This window comes from Panthera onca, chromosome X (assembly GCF_046562875.1).
Source record: "Panthera onca isolate mPanOnc1 chromosome X, mPanOnc1 haplotype 2, whole genome shotgun sequence".
NCBI classification, from domain to species: Eukaryota; Metazoa; Chordata; class Mammalia; order Carnivora; family Felidae; genus Panthera; species Panthera onca.
In genome coordinates this window covers 56,984,719-57,007,048 of record NC_138357.1, presented here as the reverse complement: position 1 = coordinate 57,007,048, position 22,330 = coordinate 56,984,719, and the positions used below count along the sequence as shown (strand labels likewise).

At 34.9% G+C, this 22,330-nt stretch overlaps 1 protein-coding gene across 1 annotated transcript in view; it reads left to right on the top strand.

The window, feature by feature from the left end:
- Positions 1-22,330, top strand: part of DACH2 (dachshund family transcription factor 2) — an 845,266-nt gene that overhangs the window by 697,793 nt on the left and 125,143 nt on the right. The gene's annotated exons all lie outside the window — the stretch shown is intronic.

The window sequence follows — 22,330 nt, the reverse complement described above, 5'->3', positions numbered from 1 at the left end:
TTACTCACACTATTTTTCCTGTTAGGCAAGTTTGAATAGTTTGTGCTTTTTGTGGGGTTGGCCCATTTCATTCAACTTCTTTAATTTATGTGTTTAGTATTGTTCATACTATTCCTTTTTATTATTTTATAACTGTGGTAACTGTGGTAATATTTCCTTTTAAGTACTGATATTGGGAATTTGTGCCTTTTTTTGGTCTTTATCATTCTAGCTAGAGCCTTTCAAATTTTATTGATCTTTTCAAAGAATCAGCTATTGTTTCTTTAATTTTATTTATTGTTCTTCTGTTTACACTTTCATTGATTTCTGTCCTTACCTTTATTTTTATGTTTTTTTTTCTGCTTACTTTGGTTTTAGTTTGCTATTCATTTCTTTATTTTCTAAAGGTGGGAGATTAAATCATTTGTTTTACCACTTTTCTCATTTATAAGATAAACATGTAATGCTATAACATTTTCTTTCAGTACTGCTTTAGCTGAGGTCCACAAATTTTGATATGATCTAATTTTACTTTCACTTAGTTTTAAGTGTTTCATAAATATTTACATATTTGTTTACTCTTTATGTTCATTTCTTTCTGATATTCAATTTTTTCTCTTATTTTCTTTCAGTTAAAGGTTTTCTTTAGCCATTTTTTTCTTTAGCCATTCTTTTAGAAAAAGTTGGATGACAACCAGTTCTCTTACTTGTCCTTCATCTGAGAATATCTTCATTTCCTCTTTAAATTGCTTTTCCTTCAAATGGGGTGGAGTTAAGATGACAGAGTAGTAGGAGGATCATATGCTTGCCTTGTCCCTTGAACACAACTAGATAAATATCAAATCATTCTTAACAACCAAGAAATTGATCTGAGGACTAAGAGAACAAACTGCACAACTAGAGGGAGACAAGAGGCTGCATCATGGAAGTTAGGAGGTGTGAAGATGGGATTTGGGGGTGAAAAGGATCTTGGGTTCTGTAGAGGAGAGGGATCCTTAATCACAGAGAGAAGATAGAGAGAGGGAAAGAGAGCAGTGCTGAAGGGATTGCATAAGGAAAACACTTCCCCCAAACCACTGACAGGGAAAATGAGAGGGGCTGATTATGGTGAGTTTTAACAACCAACAGAGCTTAAGAACTGGACTTTTAGAAGCCCATTCCATGGTCAGCGTTGAGCCCCGTGGGTTCAACAGTGCTCCTAGGGAAAAGGAGGGCAGAGGCCCAGGAGCAGAGAACAAAATCTGAGGATCCCCTGGGGTATACTGGGAGACAGTTTCCACTTCTTGGAGTGCGTCTGGGAGAGGAGGCATTATCTCTCAGGGGACAAAAGAGCAGGCAGGCTAAATTACACTATTGTATTCTTTGGCAAAGTGGCAAGGACATCTGCTGAAGGCGGCTAACCTGGATTCACACTTTCTGCTGCACTTTACTCTAAATTCAAAGCTCCCAAGTGTGGGTGCAAATGCCCTTTAGGAACAAATGCACCAGCCCCAGTGTAGTGAGAACCTACTCCACAGGACCAGTTCAGGTCCACACTGAGCTGGGTGCCTAAATTTTGGACTTGAAACTCAGCTGATGTGCCTGAGATAAAACACAGATCCACTGTTTTTCTGGGAAGGCAGATGGCCAGACACAGGGTGAAGGCAGGGATATGAGGGACTCCTGAGACACACAAGGGACGATTGTCATTCTTCTGTAAGGGCTTTCCAGACAATGGTGGGCATGAACTACCCTCTCCATTTATGAGGGAGAGAGCTGGCAACATTTTTCTCCCCTGCCTATCAGCACGACTGATATCAGTGAGAATAGCACAAACTGTGGAGGCCTGATTCACTTACACCATGCTCCACCTCCCTGTGTGCTGCAGGTGTTTCTTTACTAGGGTAAGTGTGCCTGAGAAAGAGAGCAGTGGGCCCCTTCTCCAGAAGACAAGCACAAACCCCCTCATGCACCAAGTCAACTGATGATAGAGTGCTTAAAATCCTCACCTTTAATGAAAATAGGATCATGCCTCTTTTAACAAGCACCTGGAGCAAATCTAGTTAGAATTCTCCATACTCTGAACAAGATCCAAACACATCCCACTGCAGGCAAGGGGAAATTCTGTAGAGAACTGACATGAGGGAAAGAGGAGCCAAAACATAGCAATAGACTGATGTAACATACACCAGAATACTTCATGAAGTCCCAGGCCTTGGACAGTATATGGTCCCTTCTTCATAAAGCCATTATTCTTAATAGTAAAAAACATACGAGGCTTTCCTAACACACAGAAGAAGACAGAGAACTAGACAAAAATCCAAGACAGAGAAATTCATCCCCCCAAAAAAAGAGCAAGAAAAAATCATGACCATGGATCTATTTTTGAAATATATGTACTTAACATATATAAGTAATATATGTCTGATCCAGAATTTAGGACAACAATCCTAAGGATGCTAACTGGGCTTTAGAAAAGCATAGAAGACGCGAGAGAGTCTCTTACCACAGAGATAAAGGAACTAAAAACTAATTAAGTTGAAATTGAAAAACTGCTATAAATAAGATTGACAACTGACTGAATATAATAAACACAAAGATGGAAGAAGAAAGGAATGAATATATTATATAGAAGATAAAATTATTGAAAATAATGACGCTGAAAAGAAGAGGAAAAGAAAAATATTGGATCACGAGTGTAGACTTAGGAACTCAACAAGTGCATAAATTGTAATAACATTTGTAACACAGGAGTCCCAAAAGAAGAGAGGGAAAAGGGAGCAGAAGTTTTATTGGAGCAAAGTATAGCTGAAAACTCCCCTAATCTGGGAAAAGAAACAGATATCCAAATCTAGGAGGCACAGAGAACTCCCATGAAAATCAACAAAAAGAAGGACAACACCAAGACATATCATAGTGCAATTTGCAAAATACAGAAATAAAAAAAAAAATCGTAAAAGCAGGAAGGGAAAATAAATCCCTAACTTACAGGGGAAGACAAATAAGATTAGCAGCAGACCTTTCCACAGAAACTTGGCAGGCCAGAAAGTAGTAGCATGATATATTCAACTTGTTGAATAGGAAAAATATGCAGCCAAGAATATTTTATCCAGTGAGGCTGTTCTTCAGAATAGAAGAAAAGATCAGTATTTTCCCAGGCAAACAAAAGCTGAAGGAGTTAGTGACCATTAAACCATCCACGAAACAGGGCACCTGGGTGGATCAGTCAGTTAAGTGTCCACCTCCTGGTTTCAGCTCAGATAATGCTCTTATAGTTCATGAAATTGAGCCCCATGTTGGTCTCCATGCTGTGTCACAGAGTATACTTGGAGTTGGTCTCCATGCTGTGTCACAGAGTATACTTGGAATTCCCTCTCTCTCTGCCCGTTCCCCTCTTGTTCTCTCTCTCTCTCTCTCTCTCTCTCTCTCTCTCTCTCAAAAATAAATTAATAAACTTTAAAAAATGTTTTAAAAAGCCCAGCTCTGCAAGAAATATTAAAAGAGATACTTTGAGTGGGAAAGAAAGACCAAAAGTGACTAAGTGGAATGGAGAAACTCTCCAGAAACAATGAATTAACAGCTAATGTAATGGCATTAAGTTGATATCTATCAATAATCATTCTGAATGTAAATGAACTAAAAGCCTAAATCAAAATGCATAGGGAATCAGAATGTATATTAAAAAACCGGGCCCATCTATGCGCTGCCTACAAGAGACTCATTTTAGAACTAAAGATGCTAGAAGATTGAAAGTGACAGGATGAAGAAATATTTATTACACTAATGAATGTAAAAGGAAAGCCAGAGTAGCCATACTTATATCAGACAAACTAGATTTTAAACCAAAGTCTGTAACAAGAGATGAATAAGGGCACTATGTCATAATAAAGTGTTCTATCCAACAAGAAGATCTAACAATTGTAAGTATTCATACCCACAACTTGGGAACCCCCAGATATATAAAGAATTAGAAGCAAACATAAATAAATTCATTGATAATAATACAATAATAGTAGGTGATCTTAACATTCGACTTGCAACAATGGACAGATCATCTAAGCAGAAAACCAACAAGAAAACAATGGATTTGAATGATATACAGGAACAGATGGACTTAACAGATATATCCAGAACATTGCACCCTAAAGCAATAGAATACACATTCTTTTTGAGTGAACATGGAATATTCTCCAGAATAGGTCTAATACTGGGTCATAAATCTGACCTCAATAAGGACAAAAATACTGAGATCATAGCATGTATATTTTCTGACCACAACGTTATGAAACTTGAAGTCAGCTACAAGAAAAAAAAATTGGAAAGACCACAAATACATGAAAGTTAAAGAACATGCTACTAAAAACTGAATGGATTAAACAGGAAATGAAAAAAAAATACTTGAAATAAAAAAATACTTGAAACAAATGAAAATGAAAACATGAAAGTCCAAAACATAAGGGATGCAGCAAAAGTAGTATTAAAAGGGGAGTATATAGCAATACAGGCCTACATAAAGAAGCAAGAAAAAATTCAATTACACAGCCTAACCTAACACCTAAAAAGGAGCTAGAAAAGGTATAGCAAGTGAAGCCTAAAGCCATCAGAAGAAAGTAAATAATAAAGATTAGAGCAGAAATAAATGGTATAGAAGCAGGAAAAAAAAACAGTAGAACTGATCAATGGAATTAGGAATTGATTCTTTGAAATAATTAATAAAATTGATAAAACCATAGCTGGACTTACCAAAAAGAAAAAAGAAATAAATCAGAATCACAAATGAGAAAGGAGAGATCACAAGCAACACCACAGAAATACAATCAATTATAAGAGAATATTACGAGGGGCACCTGGGTGACTCAGTCGGTTAAGCATCCAACTCTTGATCTCGGCTCAGGTCATGCTCTCATCGTTTGTGATATTGAGCCCTGTGTCCAGCTCTGCACTGATAGCACAGAGCCTGCTTGGGATTTTCTCTCTCTGCCCCTACCCCACTAAAAATAATAAACATTTTTTAAGAGGGTATTATGGGGCACCTGGGTGGCTCAGTCAGTTAAGTGGTCTGATTTCAGCTCAGGTCATGATCTCATGGTTTGTGGGTTCAAGCCCTGTGTCAAGCTCTATGCTGACAGCTCAGAGCCTTGAACCTGCTTCAGATTCTGTGTCTCCCTCTCTCTTTTCCCCTACCCTGCTCACACTCTGTCTATGTCTCTCTCTTGCTCAAAAATAAATAAGCATATTTATTTTAATTAAAAAATAAGGTATTATGAAAAATTATATGCCAACAAAGTAAGCAATCTGGAAGAAATCAATAAATTCCTGAACACATATAAACTACTAACCTGAAACAGGAAAAAAAAATAGAAAATTTGAACAGATGAATAACCAGCAAAAAATTGAATCTGTAATAAAAAAAAAATCTCCAAACAAACAAAACCAGGGACAGATGGCCTCCAGGAATAATTATAACAAATATTTAAAGAAGAGTTAATACCTATTCTCAAACTGTTCCAAAAAATAGAAATGGAAGGAAAACTTCCAAACTCATTCTATGAAGCTGGCATTACCTTGATGCCCAAACCAGAAAAAGACCCCACTAAAAAGAATTACAGGCCTATATCCCTGATGAACATGGATGCAATAATTCTGAATGAGATAGTAGCAAATCAAATCCAACAGTACATTAAAAGAATTGTTTACTGAGGGCCTTGGGTGTCTCAGTTGTTTAAGCGTTCAACCCTTCATTTTGGCTCAGGTCATGATCTCATGGTTTGTGAGACTGAGCCCTGCATAGGGCTCACTGCTGACAGTGCAGAGCCTACTTGGAATTATCCCTCTCCTCTCTCTATGCCCCTCCATCCACACTCTCCATCTCTCTCTCTCTCTTTCAAAATAAATTAATAACCATTAAAAATAGAATTATTCATCACAATCAAGGTGGATTTATTCCTGCTTTGCTAGGTTGGTTTAATATTTGCAAATCTATCAATGTGATACAGCACATTAATAACAGAAATTATAAGAAATATATGATGCTCTCAATAGATGGAGAAAAAGTTTTGAAAATGTACAGTGTCCATTCTTGATAAAAAAAAAAAAAAAACCGTCAACAAAGCAGGGACATAGGGAACGTACCTCAACATCATATAGGCTATATACAAAATATCCACAAATAATATCATCCTCAATGTGGAGAAATGGAGAGCTTTTCCTCTATTATCAGGAACATGACAAAGATATCCACTCTCATCACTGTCATTTATCAGCATATTGGAAGTCCTAACCACAGCAATAAGACAACAAAAAGAAATGAGTCATCTAAATTGGCAAGGAAGAAGTAAAACTTTCAGCATTTGCAGATGACATGATACTCTATGTAGAAAACCTGAAAGACTCCACCAGAAAATTGCTAGAACTGATACACAAATTCAGTAAAGTTGTAGGTCACAAAATCAATATCCATAAGCCTGTTACATTTTATACATCAATAATGAAGCAGCAGGAAGAGAAATCAAGGAATCAATCCCATTTATATTGCAACAAAACCCATAAGATACCTAGGAATAAACATAACCAAGGAGCAAAAAAGGTGTACTGTGAAACTATAGAACAATGATGAAAGAATTTAAAGAGGACAGAAATAAATGGAAAAGATTTCCATGCTCATGGATTGGAGGAACAAATATTGTCAAAATATCTATACTACCCAAGGTAATCCACACATTTAATGCAATACCTATAAAAATACCGCCAGCATTTTTCACAGAGCTAAAACAATCTTAACATTTGTATTTAACCAAAAAATACCCCAAATAGCCAAAGCAATCTTAAAAAAGAAAGGCAAAGGTGAGACATCACAATTCCAGATATCAGGCGATATTACAAAGCTGTACTCATCAAGACCATATTGTACTGGCAACAAAACAAACACATATATCAATGAAACAGAATAGAAAACCCAGAAATAGACCCACATCTGTATGGTCAACTAATCTTATACAAAGCAGGAAAGAATATCCAATGGAAAAAAAAAAAGTCTCTTCAATAAATGGTGTTGGGAAAACTGGACAGCAACATGCATAAGAATGAAAATGTACCACTTTCTTACATCGTAAACAAAATAAGTTCAAAATGGATGAAAGATAAAAATGTGAGACTGTAAACCATCAAAATCCTAGAGAACTATAGGCAGCAACTTTTTGTCATTGGCCCTAGCAACTTCTTACCAGACACATCGCCAGAGGCAAGGGAAAGAAATGCAAAAATTAACTATTGGAGCTTAATCAAGATAAAAAGCTTCTGCAAAGTGAAAGAAAGAATCAACAAAACTTTTAAAAGGCATCCTTTGGAATGGAAGAAGATATTTTCAAATGACACATCTGATAAAGAAATTGTATCCAAAATTTATAAAGAACTTATGAAACTCAACACCCAAGAAACAAATAATCCAGTTAAGAAGTGGGTAGAAGACATGAATAGACATTGGCAAGGAAGAAGAGATACAGATGGTGAACAGATACGTGAAAAAGTGTTCAATATCACTCGTCATCATCAGGGGAATACAAATAAAAACCACAATGACATAATACTTCACACCCAGCAGAATGGATAAATTTAACAACACAGGAAATAACAGGTGATGGCTCGGTTGCAGAGAAAGGGAAACCTTCTTACACTATGGTGAGATTTCAAATGGATGCAGCCACTATGGAAAACAGTATGGAGGTTCCTCAAAAAGTGAAAAAGGGAACGACCCTACAACCCAGCAACTGCACTAATAAGTATTTACTCAAAGTACACCAAAATACTTATTACAAGGGACACATGCACCCAGATATTTATAGCAGCATCATCAACAGTAGCCAAATTAAAGAAAGAGCCCAAATGTCCATCAACTGATGAATGGATAAAGAAGTTGTGATATATATTCAGACAGATATATAGATATAGATATAGATATAGATATAGATATAGATATAGATATATAGGTATAGATGTAGACATAGATATAGATCTATATACACACAGTGGAATATTACTCAGCCATCAAAAATAATTACATTGTGCCATTTGAAACAACATGGATGAAACTAGATTATATTATGCTAAGTGAAATAAGTCAGGGAAAGAAAATGCCATATAATTTTACTCCTGTGGAGTATAAGAAACAAAACAGATGAAATTAGGGGAAAGAAAAAAAAACAAGAGGGAGGCAAACCATAAGAGACTCTTAAATATAGAGAATAAATTGAGGGTTGCTAGAGGGGAGGTGGGTAGAGGGATGGTCTAAATGGATGATGGGTATTAAGGAGGACACTTGTTATGTGCACCGGGTGTTATATGTAAGTGCTGAATCATTAAAATTTTACTCCTGAAACTAATATTACACTATATGTTTAATTATAACATAAATAATAATTATACATTTTCTCCAATAAGCAATAGGTTATTATTTTCTGGATCTTCTCAATATTTTTCTTTGTTATTAGTTTTAAAGTTTGACTATGATGTATCTTGGTAAAGATTTCTTTGGATATATTGTTTGGGATTGGCTCAGTGTCTTGAATATGTTGTTTTATCTTTTGACAAATATGGGAAGTTTTCAAACCTTTTTTTCTTTAAGTAGCTTTCAGTCTTACCCTCTTTCTTCTTTCATGAGACTCCAATGACACAAATGTTGAATTTGGTGTTATAGTCCCACACATCTCTGTAGCTCTTTCTTTCTCTTTCTTTTTAAAAGTACATTTTCTCCCTCTTTTCAGATTTGGTAATTTCTATTTTTCTATCTTGAAATTCACTGATTCTTTCCACTGTTCTCTCCATTCTTTAATTGAGCCTACTCATTGAATTTTGAAATTCTGGTTATTGTATTTTCCAGTATTGAATTATTCATTTGCTGGTTCTTGATATTTTTATTTTTATATTTTGTCTAACTTTCCATTTCTTTAATAAAAATTTCTATTCTTTTATTTGTTTCATATATCTTTGTAATTTTTTATTGAAGCATTTTCTATAATGCCTGCTTTAAAATCCTTTTCAGCAAGTTATTAATTTTGTGAAATTTTGGTGTTGGTGGCTTTTCACTGTCTTGTCATTCATTTAATTTGAGATATTCTAGGTTTTTGGTTTGACAAGTGATTTTTTAAATTGAAATCAGGAAAATTTATGTATTATGAAACTATGGATCTTATTTAAATCTTGCATTTTCTCTGATTTCTGTTGACACAGCTCCAGTGGAGCAATGGAAGCAAGACTGCCTCATTTCTACCAAGTGTGGATGGCATTCAGATTCTTCACTCTTTTCCATTAATATCCTGGAATTATGTGGTACTATATTAGTGTTGAGTGCAAGTAGGGGTTCAGGATCTTCATTCTGTTGATACCAGCCTTTCTAGAAGGGATTTCTGCTCTTCCATGTGGCTTTGCCATACACGGCTGGAGCATGTATCTTCATTCTCACTGGGTATTTGTGACAGTCTTGACTTGCCAGTATCTTTTGTCTGATACCACCGCAGGTAGGAGGGTAAAGGGTATTGGATAGAAGCTGGAAGTCTGAGTTTTCCATGTAGTCTCCACCGACACTTTGTGTGTGTGTGTGTGGGGGGGGTGGTCTCATTAGTGCTAAGCATGTCTGACTCTCCCCAGGCCTTCTTCTCTGACACCAGTCTTGCTGGGTGGAGGGGGTACAGAGTTTGGAGGGGGTACAGAATTTGAAAGACATTGGCCTGATTACAGCCCAGCAAGAGTGAAGGTTACCTTTTCCACTTGGCATTTGCAGGTAGGGTAGGAGTGGGACTAGATTTTTATGAGGTATCTGTTTGAATTAAAGTAGTTATTGTCTAAAATTATTTAGTATTGCTAAGCTACCCATTCCTGATCTTTTGGCTATAGAGAGAATGCTTTTATTGGGGATTGTTTGTGTATGTGTGAATGTGTGCACATTCATTTATGGGTTTTTGAGTTGCTAGATTTTCTACTATTCGGTCATGGATATATGAGACAAAAAAGAAAGCTGAGGATCATCATTGCTATGTTATTCCTCAACTTCCAAAGTCACTAACTGATCCTCCTTTCTCTCTACATTTTCAAAGTATTCTTAGGTTTAATATAGCAAATGCCCAGAGGTTTTAGCAGTACTTAGAGGGAGGAATAGGACAAAAGTGTATATCTATTCCATCTTTTGGAGGCAAAAGTCTCTCTACCTTTCCTTCATTTCTTTAACAAATTGAAATGTACCTCATATATAACAGACCTCACCCATTTAAAGTGTACAATTTATTTTTTTATTATATTATCAAAGATGCACAAACACCACTACTATATAACTCAAGAACATTTTCACAAACCAAAAAAGAAACCCTGTACATATTAGTTGTCACTGCCAATTCCCCTTACCCCCACCCCTGGAAACCACTAATCTGATTTTTATCTCTAATGATCTGCCTAATATAGATATTTAAATTGGAATGATGTAATGAATGGCCTTTTGTGTCTTGCTTCTTTCACTTAATGTAATATGATTTCAAGGTTCATCCGTAATGTAGAATGAATCAATACTTTATTTCTTTTGTTTTCAAATTCTTATTTAAATTCTAGTTAGTTAACAAATAGTGTAATATTGGGTTCAAGAGTAGAATTTAGTGATTCATCACTTCCATGTAACACGTAATGCTCAATACAAGTGTTCTCCCTAACACCCATCACTCAATTAGGCTATTCTTCGTCGCCTCCCCTCCATCAACTCTGTTTGTTTTCTATAGTTAAGAGTCTTTTTGGTTTGCTTCTCTCTCTTTGTATTTTTCCTTTCCCTATGTTCATATGTTTTGTTTCTTAAATTCGACATATGAGTGAAATCATATGGTATTTGTCATTCTTTGACTAATTTTGCTTAGCATAGTACATTATAGGTCCATCCACGTTGTTGCAAATGGCAAGATTTCATTCTTTTTTATTATGGCTGAGTAATATTCCATTGCATACACACACACACACACACACACACACACACACACACACACCATGGCTTCTTTATACTTTCATCAGTGGATGGACATTTGAGCTCTTTTCATAGTTTGGCTATTATTGATAATGCTGCTATAAACATCAGGGTGTATGTGCCTCTTTGAATTAGAAATTTTGTATCCTTTGGGTAAATACCTAGTAGGAAATACCTGGATAGTAGAGTACTTCAATTTTAACTTTTTGAGGAAACTCACTGTTTTCTACAGTGGCTGCAACAGGTTGTATTCCTACCAACAATGTACGAGAGTTCCCCTTCTCAGCATCCTCACCAACACATGTTGTTTCCTGTGTTGTTAATTTTAGCCATTCTGACTGGTGTGAAGTAATATCTCATCATGGTTTTTATTTGTATTTCCCTGATGATGAGTGATGTTGAGAGTCTTTTCATGTGTCAGTTAGCTATCTGGATGTCTTCTTTGGAAAAATGTCTATTCATATTTGCTGTCCATTTCTTAACCAGATTATTTTTTCTTTGGATGTTTAGTTTGATAAATTCCTTATATATTCTGGCTAATAATCTTTTGTCAGATATGTAATTTGCAAATATCTTCTTGCACTCTGTAGGCTGACTTTTATTTTTGTTGATTGCTCCATTCACTGTGCAGTAGCTTTTTATCTTGTTGAAATCCCAATAGTTCATTTTTGCTTTTGTTTCCCTTGTGTCCAGAGACATGTCTAATAAGTTGCTTTGGTTAAGGTCAAAGGTTGCTGCCTATGTTCTCCCCTAGGATTTAGATGGGGTTTAGTCTCACATTTAGGTCTTTCATCTATTTTACATTTATTTTCATGTATGGGGTATGAAAATGGACCAGTTTCATTTTTCTGCATATTGTTGTACAGTATTCCCAACACTGTTCAAGAGACTGTCTTTTTTCCATTGGATATTCTTTCCTGCTTTGTCAAAGATTAGTTGACTCTATAGCTCTGGGTCCATTTCTGGGGTTTCTAATCAGTTTCATTGGTCTGTGTGTCTGTTTTTGTGCCAGTACCATATGGTCTTGATGACTATTACTTTGTAATACTTTTTTATGTCTGAAACTTACTCTATTCTATGGATATACCATATTTTGTTTTATTCCTCAGTAGATGGACATTTGGAATGTTTCCACCATTTGTCTATTATAAGTAATACTACTATAAAAATTTTTAATCACTTATATTTTTTATATCTCTAGGTATATATCTTGTGTATATACATATGAGTAGAATTGCTGGATCATATGGTAACTTTACATTTAACCATTTCAGGAACTGTCACACTGTTTTCCAAAATGGCTACAGAATTTTAAATTCCCACAAGCAATGTATAATGGTTCCAGTTTCTCCCCACACTCTCCAATACTTATTATCTTCTTTTTTGTTTATAACCATTCTAGTGGATATGAAGTGTTAATTCATGGTTTTGAATTGCATTTCCTGATAAATAATGATTTGGGCATCTTTTCAGGCATTTATTATCCATTTGAATATCTTTTCTGGAGATATATCTATTTCAGTTCCTTTTCCATTTTTCAATTAAAATATTTGCCTTTTTTTGTTTTCAACTTTAAAGAAGTCTTTATATATTCTGGGTATAAGGCCCTGATCAGATACATGATTTGCAAATAGTTTATCCCATTCCTTAGAATATATTTTCACTTTCTTCACAGTATTCATCCATTAACAAAAGTATTTAATTTTAATGAAGTTCCATTTATCTTTTTTTTCTTTTATTCTATGTTATTTTGTTGTCATATCTTTGAATCCTCTGCAAAAATGAAAGGTTACTCCTTGAATATATACTCCTATTTTTTTTTTATCTAAGAGTGTTGTAATTTTAGCTCTTACACTTAAATATATGATGTCTTTTGAGTTAATTTTTGTGTTTGATGTCGGGGCGCCTGGGTGGCGCAGTCGGTTAAGCGTCCGACTTCAGCCAGGTCACGATCTCGCGGTCCGTGAGTTCGAGCCCCGCGTCAGGCTCTGGGCTGATGGCTCGGAGCCTGGAGCCTGTTTCCAATTCTGTGTCTCCCTCTCTCTCTCAGCCCCTCCCCCGTTCATGCTCTGTCTCTCTCTGTCCCAAAAATAAATAAAAAATGTTGAAAAAAAAAAAAAATTATCTCCTTATATTCTGAATGACAGCCTTGCTGGATAGAGTATTTCTGGTTGCAGGGTTTTTTTTGTTTTTTTTTGTTTTTTGTTTTTACTTTTAGCAGTTTTAATATATCATGCCATTCCCTTATGGCCTAATATTTCTGTTGAAAAATCCAGTGATAGCCTTATGGGGTTTAATTTGTATGCAACTGTCTTCTTTCTCTAGCTGCTTTTAGAATTCTTTATTTATCACTGATTTTTGCCACTATTATGTGTCTTGTGTACCTCCTTGGGTTGGATTTGTTGGGACATCTCTGTCTCTCCTAAATCTGAATTTCTGTTTCCTCCTCCAAATTTGGGAAGTTTTCTGCTATGATTTCTTCAACTAAATTTTCTGTCCCTTTTTCTCTCTTTTTCTTCTGGGATCCCCACAATTCACATGTTATTACGTTTGATGATGTCACTGAGTTCCCTAAGTATATTATCATTTTGCATATTTTTTCTCTCACCTGCTCAGCTTGATTAATTTTTTATTACTCTGTTTCTCAAGGTCACTTATTTGTTCTTCTGCTTCTTCTAGCCTACTCTTTATTCAATCTAGTGTGTTTTTAATTTCAATTATTGTGTTCTTCATCTCTAATTGGTTCTTTTTTTATATCTGTGTTAAGGGCCTAACTGATGTCCTCCACTGTTTTCACACATCCAGTGAGTACCTTTATGATCATTACTTTAAATTCTCTATCAAGCACGTTACTTATCTCCACTTTGCTGAGGTCTCTTGCTGTGATTTTGTCCTGTTCTTTTTTGGGGGGCGTATTCCTTAGTCCCCTCATTTTGCTTAACTCTCTGTGTCTGTTTCTCTGTTGTAGGAAAATCAGCTATATCTCTTGGTCTTGAACATTGTAGGCAGGGTATACATTTTTAACAAGGCAGTGGTGGTCCTCTTCCATAGGAGATGCACAGCTACTGACAAAACCAGGGCAAGACATGATTGCCCCATAACATAGGTGTGGGCAGGGGCGTGGTGACCGTAAATTGTGCCTGGAGGTTCTCTTCCACAGGGGACACACCTCTGCTGCAGAAACCAGGATTGGGTGAACCATCCCGAAAAGCATGTACTGGTGGTGGGGGGGTGCAGTTTCAGTAAGGTGCACACGTCCTCCCTTGGAGGTGGGAGTTGGGAGATACAGTGTTGGAAAAGTTTTGCACCAGTGTTCTGGTGGAGAAATCTGCAGTGCTAGGTCTGAGTCAGGCCCAACTGGAGGAAGCGGGGAGTAGCTTAAGCAAGTTAGTTAGTGAATTATATGTATCTACATTGAATGAATTAAGTGGTCAACAAATAACACAAAACACTTAATAGATGGGTTCTGTTCAAATAACTAGTTAAGAATATTAGTGAAGAAAAAGATTTGGCAATTTGGCAACTTCGACACAGATAATAAGCATTACACCAAAATTTGACCCCAGGTGTGAGATTGCCCTATAGCAGACTGCTGGACTATAAAATATATTCAGGGTTCACCCTTTAGAGACTTGTAGATGAAATGCAGGAAAAAATCAGTGGGATCCAGTTGTTGAGTGTCAAGATTTTCAGGGTAAAGGGTTAGTAATTTATTTTATAGGTCTTAGACTAATGTGATCAAAACACTGTTTTTAAGTGGCAAATTAGAAAGGAAAATTATATTAAAATCATATAATACGTTTCACAATCAAAAGAATGTGCTACTTTGGATTATTCCTTGTATTGGATTTTTCTTTCCTTGGCACCTTCTCTTTTTATCAGTCATTAAGAATTGGCTCTATTATTACTATAATAGGTAACAAATATTTTCCATGTAGGGTAGTATATGAAATAGTATTTCTTTTTTCCCCCCTCCCTTCCTCCTCCCTCCCTGGAATAGTATTTCAAAGTGACAGATCATTCACTGCTTGAAGCCAAACTTAAACATGAATTATCTCACCAAGTTTGATTTTTCTAAAGTGGTTAATAGTATTTTTGTAACACTAATTAATTATCAATATAACATCAAGATAAAAATATTGTGTTAAACAGAATTTCATGATTAGTAATGTCAGCTTCCAAAATTATATTTACCTTCCCTATTTCAGGATACAAGTTTTTAAAATTCATTCTAGGTCAAAAATTGAAAACTGTCAGTTGTGTTTACAGTCCATGTTTTTCTAATTGTGTCTTCTTATGTGTAAGCAAATTTCAGTACAATCTAGAATTTGCTTTTAATTATTTGAAAATAATTGATCTTGGAGCACCTGGGTGGCTCTGATGGTAAGCATCCGACTTCAGCTCAGGTCATGATCTTGCAGTTTATGGGTTTGAGCTCTGCATCAGGATATGTGCTGACAGCTCAGATCTTGGAGCCTGATTTGGATTCTGTGTCTCCCTCTCTCTCTCTGCCTCTTCCCTGCTTGCTCTCTCTCTCTCTCAAAAATAAATAAACATTTAAAAAATTTTAAAAAAGAAAATAATTGATCTTGCAGAGGATTCATAGCTTTATGATAAATGGAATTAGATGATAAATCAATATATCTTAAAATAAAATTATTTTTAATATTTTCTGACTAATTTTTAGAAAAAATTAAGGGTCTGTACATTATTAACTCATTTGAGGTAAGTTGGAGTATTGTAATATTAGTTTGTGTTTTTTAATTTATACGAGCATATATCTATAATCATGTAGGAATATAGTCATATACTCATATAGAAATTAAGGGCATAGACATTCTCATATTTTTGGCAGTATCAGGGTAGATTGGGGTAAAGTCATTTCACATTAAGGGTCACATTTATTATTTTAATGACAAGATACTGTACTGATTTGGGCACTCAAAATGATACCAGAAGCTCTGTGAGATTCCTCAGATATTCCAGTAGTAGAAAACTATAATTACAATTACCCTTTAGTCTGCCTTCATTTTACATGGGGAATGTTCAGTAAAGTCACCCAGAATTTTAAAGCACATGGATACATACAAACATACACCCATCAGTGATTATATATTCGCCACTCACTTATTTTTTCACTCAAGCACTAATATGCCCATATATTCATGCGGGTGGCTACATTTTCACAGCAAAATTATTATGGAGAGCCATTGTTGGCTCTAAGGAAACTGTGGAGCCCTAAGAAGAATCCTAACTTCAAGGTGTCAAAGAATTCCCAAATGCCAGTCCCTTAGCTTCAGAACATCTTTTGAAGAAACATGACTTGAGGTGTTTGTAACCAATTCACTTGAATTGCCTATGCCTTTCCCATATCAGATTAACCTGTTTTTTCTAGCCAATTGCAAACATAAAACAAAGTTATCCCTTTTCTCCCTGTCCAAATCTCACCCACAAATGGTATATGAAAGTAAATGGTACATTTATAAATGCATCAATTCCTTTAGTTAGAGATGGTAAAAGAGTATATCTCAACTGACAGTTTCTAATCACTAGGTCAGGTGACAAGGTAAAAGTATCAAATGTGGCCAAATACCTTTTTTTCCTCAGAGAAAAATAACACATTTTGAGGCATAATTTAACTATGTACAAATAATTGATTCAGTATTTTTTTTAATTCTGGGATATTCTGGGGGGTCTAATAATAAAAGCAACTAAAATATAAGACATTATTTGAAGACTATGTCCTTATTTTCTGTTGAAGTGTTAGTGCCTGATACAGTCATATCCCCTAATTGTACTCACCAAATGCTAGATAAATATAGAGAACTTTGTAAAGTGTTCAGTGCATAATTCTCTGGGAAAGACTAATGTCCTCAAGCATTGATACCTTAATATATAACATTGGTGCATGCTTATATCCCATATATTAGCTATTTAATTTTTGTGTTTATACTGATATTTACTAGGTAACACTTTTGAAAAACATAACAAAAGTAGTCATGGTCTTTTTATATGGGCATCATAGAAATGTTATATGGCTTACTTAAAATGAAGTGTTGTAGTCACATAGTAGCTAGGACTTGAGTTCAGTTTTGCTTACAAGTCAATTTGATGCTGAGGCTGCTAATGTATGTAAACTGCTTTTGTTTGTTGAATTTATTCACTTATTAAATTGACTTTAGGATGCTCTTCATTTGTGCTTGATCTAAAGTAACAATTAAAATAATAATATTTCATGTTTAACTGGATTATCTCATCGCTAAACAAAATATACAAAAAATTTAAAGATAAACACTGAAGAGGCTTTCTATATTACAACTCCTTATAATTATAAATTCAAGCAACTATTTCACAAATACCTGAAGTAGTTATAAAAATTATGATTTCTGTGCGGAGGAGAGATATTAAAGTTAGTACTATTTTGTTTGCTTTGAAAGAATAGTTTGAAGTTTATATTGATGCTGCAGTATTAAAGTGTTTAACTGTGAAGATAATGTTAACTCAGCAGTATCAGTGCTTTGATCTTTGTTTAAAGTCTTACAAAACCAGATTGCTATTTGATTGACAGCCTTGTCAAAGAGTGAAGAATGACACCATAATATTGAAATGCAGCATTTACAAAACTTTAAGCCATGTTTTTTCATGACATTGCTTATTTTGTGGAAAAGTGAATTTTACATTTAAGAAAATAAATGCATATGCTGCTAGATATAGCTAAACCTGATGGGTCTTATATTTTGGCTTCCTGGATCCCATTCACCTACTTAGACATGTAGATTAGGTATGTCCCTATCAGCCATCATGACTGAGAATCTTTACTGTAAGGAAATTTAAAAACCTCATTGTCTTAGTGTCTGTTCTTTTTCAAAGTATGACTTTATGGGTTTGTAAAATGTTGACACATTAGTTCAGTGTACCATAAGCCAAGCATTATGCTGTGTATTAAGAGACAGTTGTTAAAAGCTCAATATAGAGTCAAACAGAACTGCATTTACTTCACACAGCTTTGCTGTGTGGTTTGATCAAGTGTTTTAATCTCTCAAAGTCTTTTCCTCAGCTGAAAAAATGGGGAATAATAGTACCAATCTTATGTTGTTGTTATGAGGATTAAATGAGATGATAAATGTAAAGTGCTTAGCATAATGCTTGGCACTTATTATTATTATTATTATCATCATTATATAGTGCTTAGTATGATATTGTGCTCACCAAAACAATCAAGAATGCTTGACAAAAAATGCTTAGAACACCTATTTATCTTAGAGTATTTAGTTGTCCTGCTAACAAGAATGACTAGAAGTCAGTCTCATTTGCCTCTTATGGAGGTTTACAAATCTAGTTTTTATTTTGTTGATCCTAATTTCAACCTTATAGAAGTATTCATGCTATATAAACAGTAAACTACCCATTTATTTTCATTATATGCAACTGGCAAGATTGTGTAAACATGCAGATTGTGAAATTATTATAAAAATAAGTCATGGATGCTTTGTTTTTCTCTTCATCTGGGAATAGTGGTGATAGAATGCTATATTTGGAAAGGGTAGGAGATATAGAGGAAAAAAAGACATTGTCAGAGTTCCAGTTCTGTTTTTATTTATTTTTATTTAAAAAAATGTTTATTTATTTATTTTTGAGAGAAAGAGAGAGCGAGAGAGCGAGAGAGAGAGAGAGAGCACAAGTGGTGGAGGGGGCAGAGAGAGAAAGGGAGACACAAAATCTGAAGAAGGCTCCATGTTCTGAGCTGTCAGCACAGAGCCCTAAGTGGGGCTTGAAGTCACAGACTGTGAGATCATGACCTGACCTAAGGACAGACTTTCTTCCTTACTATATGGAACAGTTATATTTCTAGTATTGTTTTATTAAGGAAATCATCATAAGCCCCCACATATTGAGCATTTAATCACATGCTTCTGTGGAAATACTAGAACTACTCAAGTCTATCTCCTACTTTCCAAAACCTTAAAATGTGAGAAACTAAAATTTCCTCCACAAATCCAATATTAAAATATTTCCAACTATGGTAATGATTATTTCTAATCCAAAGGATCAATTTATGTGGGTAACCAGCTCACCTCATTTTTATTTTTTAAGTTTCTATAATTTAATGCTCTGAAGAGGATTCTAGTTTTTTTAAGACCTGAAACTATTTATCATAGTGTTTAAGAATCTTGGCAAGAAATATGAATAACTGGGCATTCTAGGCAAAAGGGGGAATCTATTACCAAGAAATTCTCAAGTACAATCTGTATCACAGATTCTTGAGAGAACTTACTAATAAACCAAGAAATCATCTAACTTTACCTAACACTGTCTCTGAAACAGTCTGATGTTTTAAGAAAAACTATCAGAGTGTAAAAGCAATGAAATAATGCTATTTAAATTTGAATAATAGTGTATATTGCTTTATTGCCTCAGCTACAACTTCCTAGAAGATACTTTCTTATCTGGATACTTACAGTACATGTTATCTTCCCACTTTTGCCTAGAATGTGGGCTCTGTGATTAGCAAAATTCTACTGATCACACCTCATAGCTTTTTAAACTTTGTCAGCCCTTGCAAACATTTAAAGTATACAGAAGCCTCATTTTCAGGTCCCAGATACCATATGTTTTAACTCTTATGTGGATCCTGAGAAAGTTAACAGAAGACCATAGGGGAGGGGAAGGAAAAAAAAAAGAGAGGGAGGGAGCCAAACCATGAGACTCTTAAAAATTGAGAATAAACTGAGGGTTGATAGGGTATGGGAGGGAGGGGAAAGTGGGTAATGGGCATTGATGAGGGCACCCATTAGGATGAGCACTGGGTGTTGTATGGAAACCAATTTGACAATAAATTTAATAAAAAAAATAAAATAAAATAAACAAAATACTATACTTACAAAACCTTAATAATTGCTACATTAACTAAGTCCTTTAATCAATTTAGTACAAGAAATTAATAAGAAATTTCATGGGAAAACCTGAAAATCAGTGTATATTCAATGCAGTTTTTTTTTTCTTAAACATCCTGAAGCTAACATAGCTTCAGATCCAGCTAATTTTTACTGAGGCTCTACTAAAGCTAAGTACAGTACTAAGTGCTTCCACTATAGTTTTCTAATTTAAACCTCCCACAAATACTCTGTGAGGTGGTTCATCCTATTCTACAAATAGGTACATTGAGGTTTAGAGATGTAACATCCCAAGATGCAGAGAAATCCAGTCATACTCATTGTGTTATGAGTAGAATAGCTGACTCATACATTTGAGGGAAATAAAGAGTTAAAATAAGAAAGTGGGGTCATTTGGTGATTAACCCTTGAATAACCATTGAAGTTAAAGTTGGATGCATTTGTGAAATTTCCAACTGAGATTTTTTGAAGTTATTTCTCTTTGTCACACAGGCAAACTTTAATTATCTAATGAAGTTATTGGAGGAAATCACTACCACGCTTTTCAATTTACAAGTCTGTAAACTCATTTTAATTTATACCACGATATCATGCACTCCAAGTACCCACTGTTTCTGATAAGTCATTAAATTAGGTATGGGTATTGAAATAGAAGAGAGGAAAATCAAAATAAGCCCTACAAACTAAGTAGAAATGAAAATGAGTAAGAACAATGTTAAAACAGGAAACAAAATGGCACATTAATATGTTCTACTGATGATGTTTACCCCTCTCCCCTCAGCTGTATCTTCTAAATTATTATTATTATTATTATTATTTGTTATTACTATTTTAACAAAAAAGAGCTTGTTCAGTGCATGATGTAAGTTCTCATGGCAAGAGACAACATCCAAATGTAGGATTGTGCATTTTGTGAAAGTTGTTGAATGGAGCATTACTGATAGATGACTATTTCCTTGATAAAACTTTAGAGATTTTCAGAGGAGAAGCAACAGATTTTATGGTCTTAATGCCTACATTACACAAGAAAGAAAAATTTGAAAATTACAGTATTTGCCCTATTAAAATTTATTTTAAAAAATTAAGCTTTGTAAAATAATTAATCAATTGGCATCATTTTGAACTGGCTAGGTTTCCAACAATGTTGCTATTACGATTTCAAGACTCATCTATTAGGAAATTTTATAATTTCATTAAAAAAAATTATTAAAAATATGGTGTCTTAGTGACTCAATTTCTTATTTCTTACCTAATACAGAACAATCAGCATATAGTCTCACCAATGTGTGTGTGTGTGTGTGTGTGTGTGTGTGTGTGTGTTCATTCATGCAGTGCATGTTTGTCTGTGAGAGAGAATATTCTTAATTTTCTACCATCAGTATGGTGGTAAAATAAAAAAATATGAAAATACACAGATTATAAATAGGTATAATTGCAGTTATTAGTGAGGATATCTTTATAAATGTTAAACCTGTATATCTATTCATTCCTTATTAATGAGTTTATAGGAAGTGACAAATTATAAACTGCTATATAGACTTTCTTTCCAAGTTTTCTGATGGGTTTTTGGAGTGATGGTGGGGTTCAGAGCTGATGGCCAAGAAAGAATTCTTGAAGACGTCTTTGGTGCAAAAAGGTGATTTTATTCAAGCATGGGGACAGAACCCATGGGAAGAAGGAGCTGCACTGGGATGGTGAAGAATGATTGGTTATATACTACGGAGTTGGAGGGAGGTAAAGACAAAAGGGAGGCTTCCAGAAGGACTTTAATATGCTAAAGAGGACTCCTAAGATACCTGAGGCCTTGCTATTGTTAAACTAAGGTTTTTCCTCTAGTAAGGCATTCACAGTAGGATGTTAGGGAGTTCCTGGAGAAATATTATACTCCTTGTTTTCCTCAAGTATTTGTCAATGTGCTGCAGGTTATAAGGAAATTTAATTTAACCTGCTATTTCCTTCTTGCTTTTGTTCCCAACATCATTATGGAGGGGAAGGTGATGTTAGGGCTCCAGGAAACTGAATCTATAGGCTTCTGGAGATTAAGCTAATGATAAGATTGCCTTTTTTCTTATACTTTATTAAGATATTTGTAAACTGATGGAGACTCATGTCTTGCTTGACACTGATCTCTGTTAGTTAATCATTTGTTTTCCCCTTTCTTTTGTTCTTGGGCAGCCAGGAGTGCCTGAGGAACATCACACATATTCCACCTGGGGGGGGTAATATGCTAGCTTGTACTTTGCCCTCAGCCTGCCTTATGCTCCCTCATCATTTTCAACAACAATGTCATTCTGATTGTGAATCATCTTTAATTTTTAATCTTAATTCCACCAGAATACCCACTTTCCACCTTTCTTGGATAGAAGGAAATAGTATCTAAGAATTAATCCATAGAACTGTGGCTTTCCTTATTAAACAATTCCTTATGTTAAATTCATTCTTAGAAAAGAATTTTGCTTTTATCTGTATAGACTCACATTTTTTA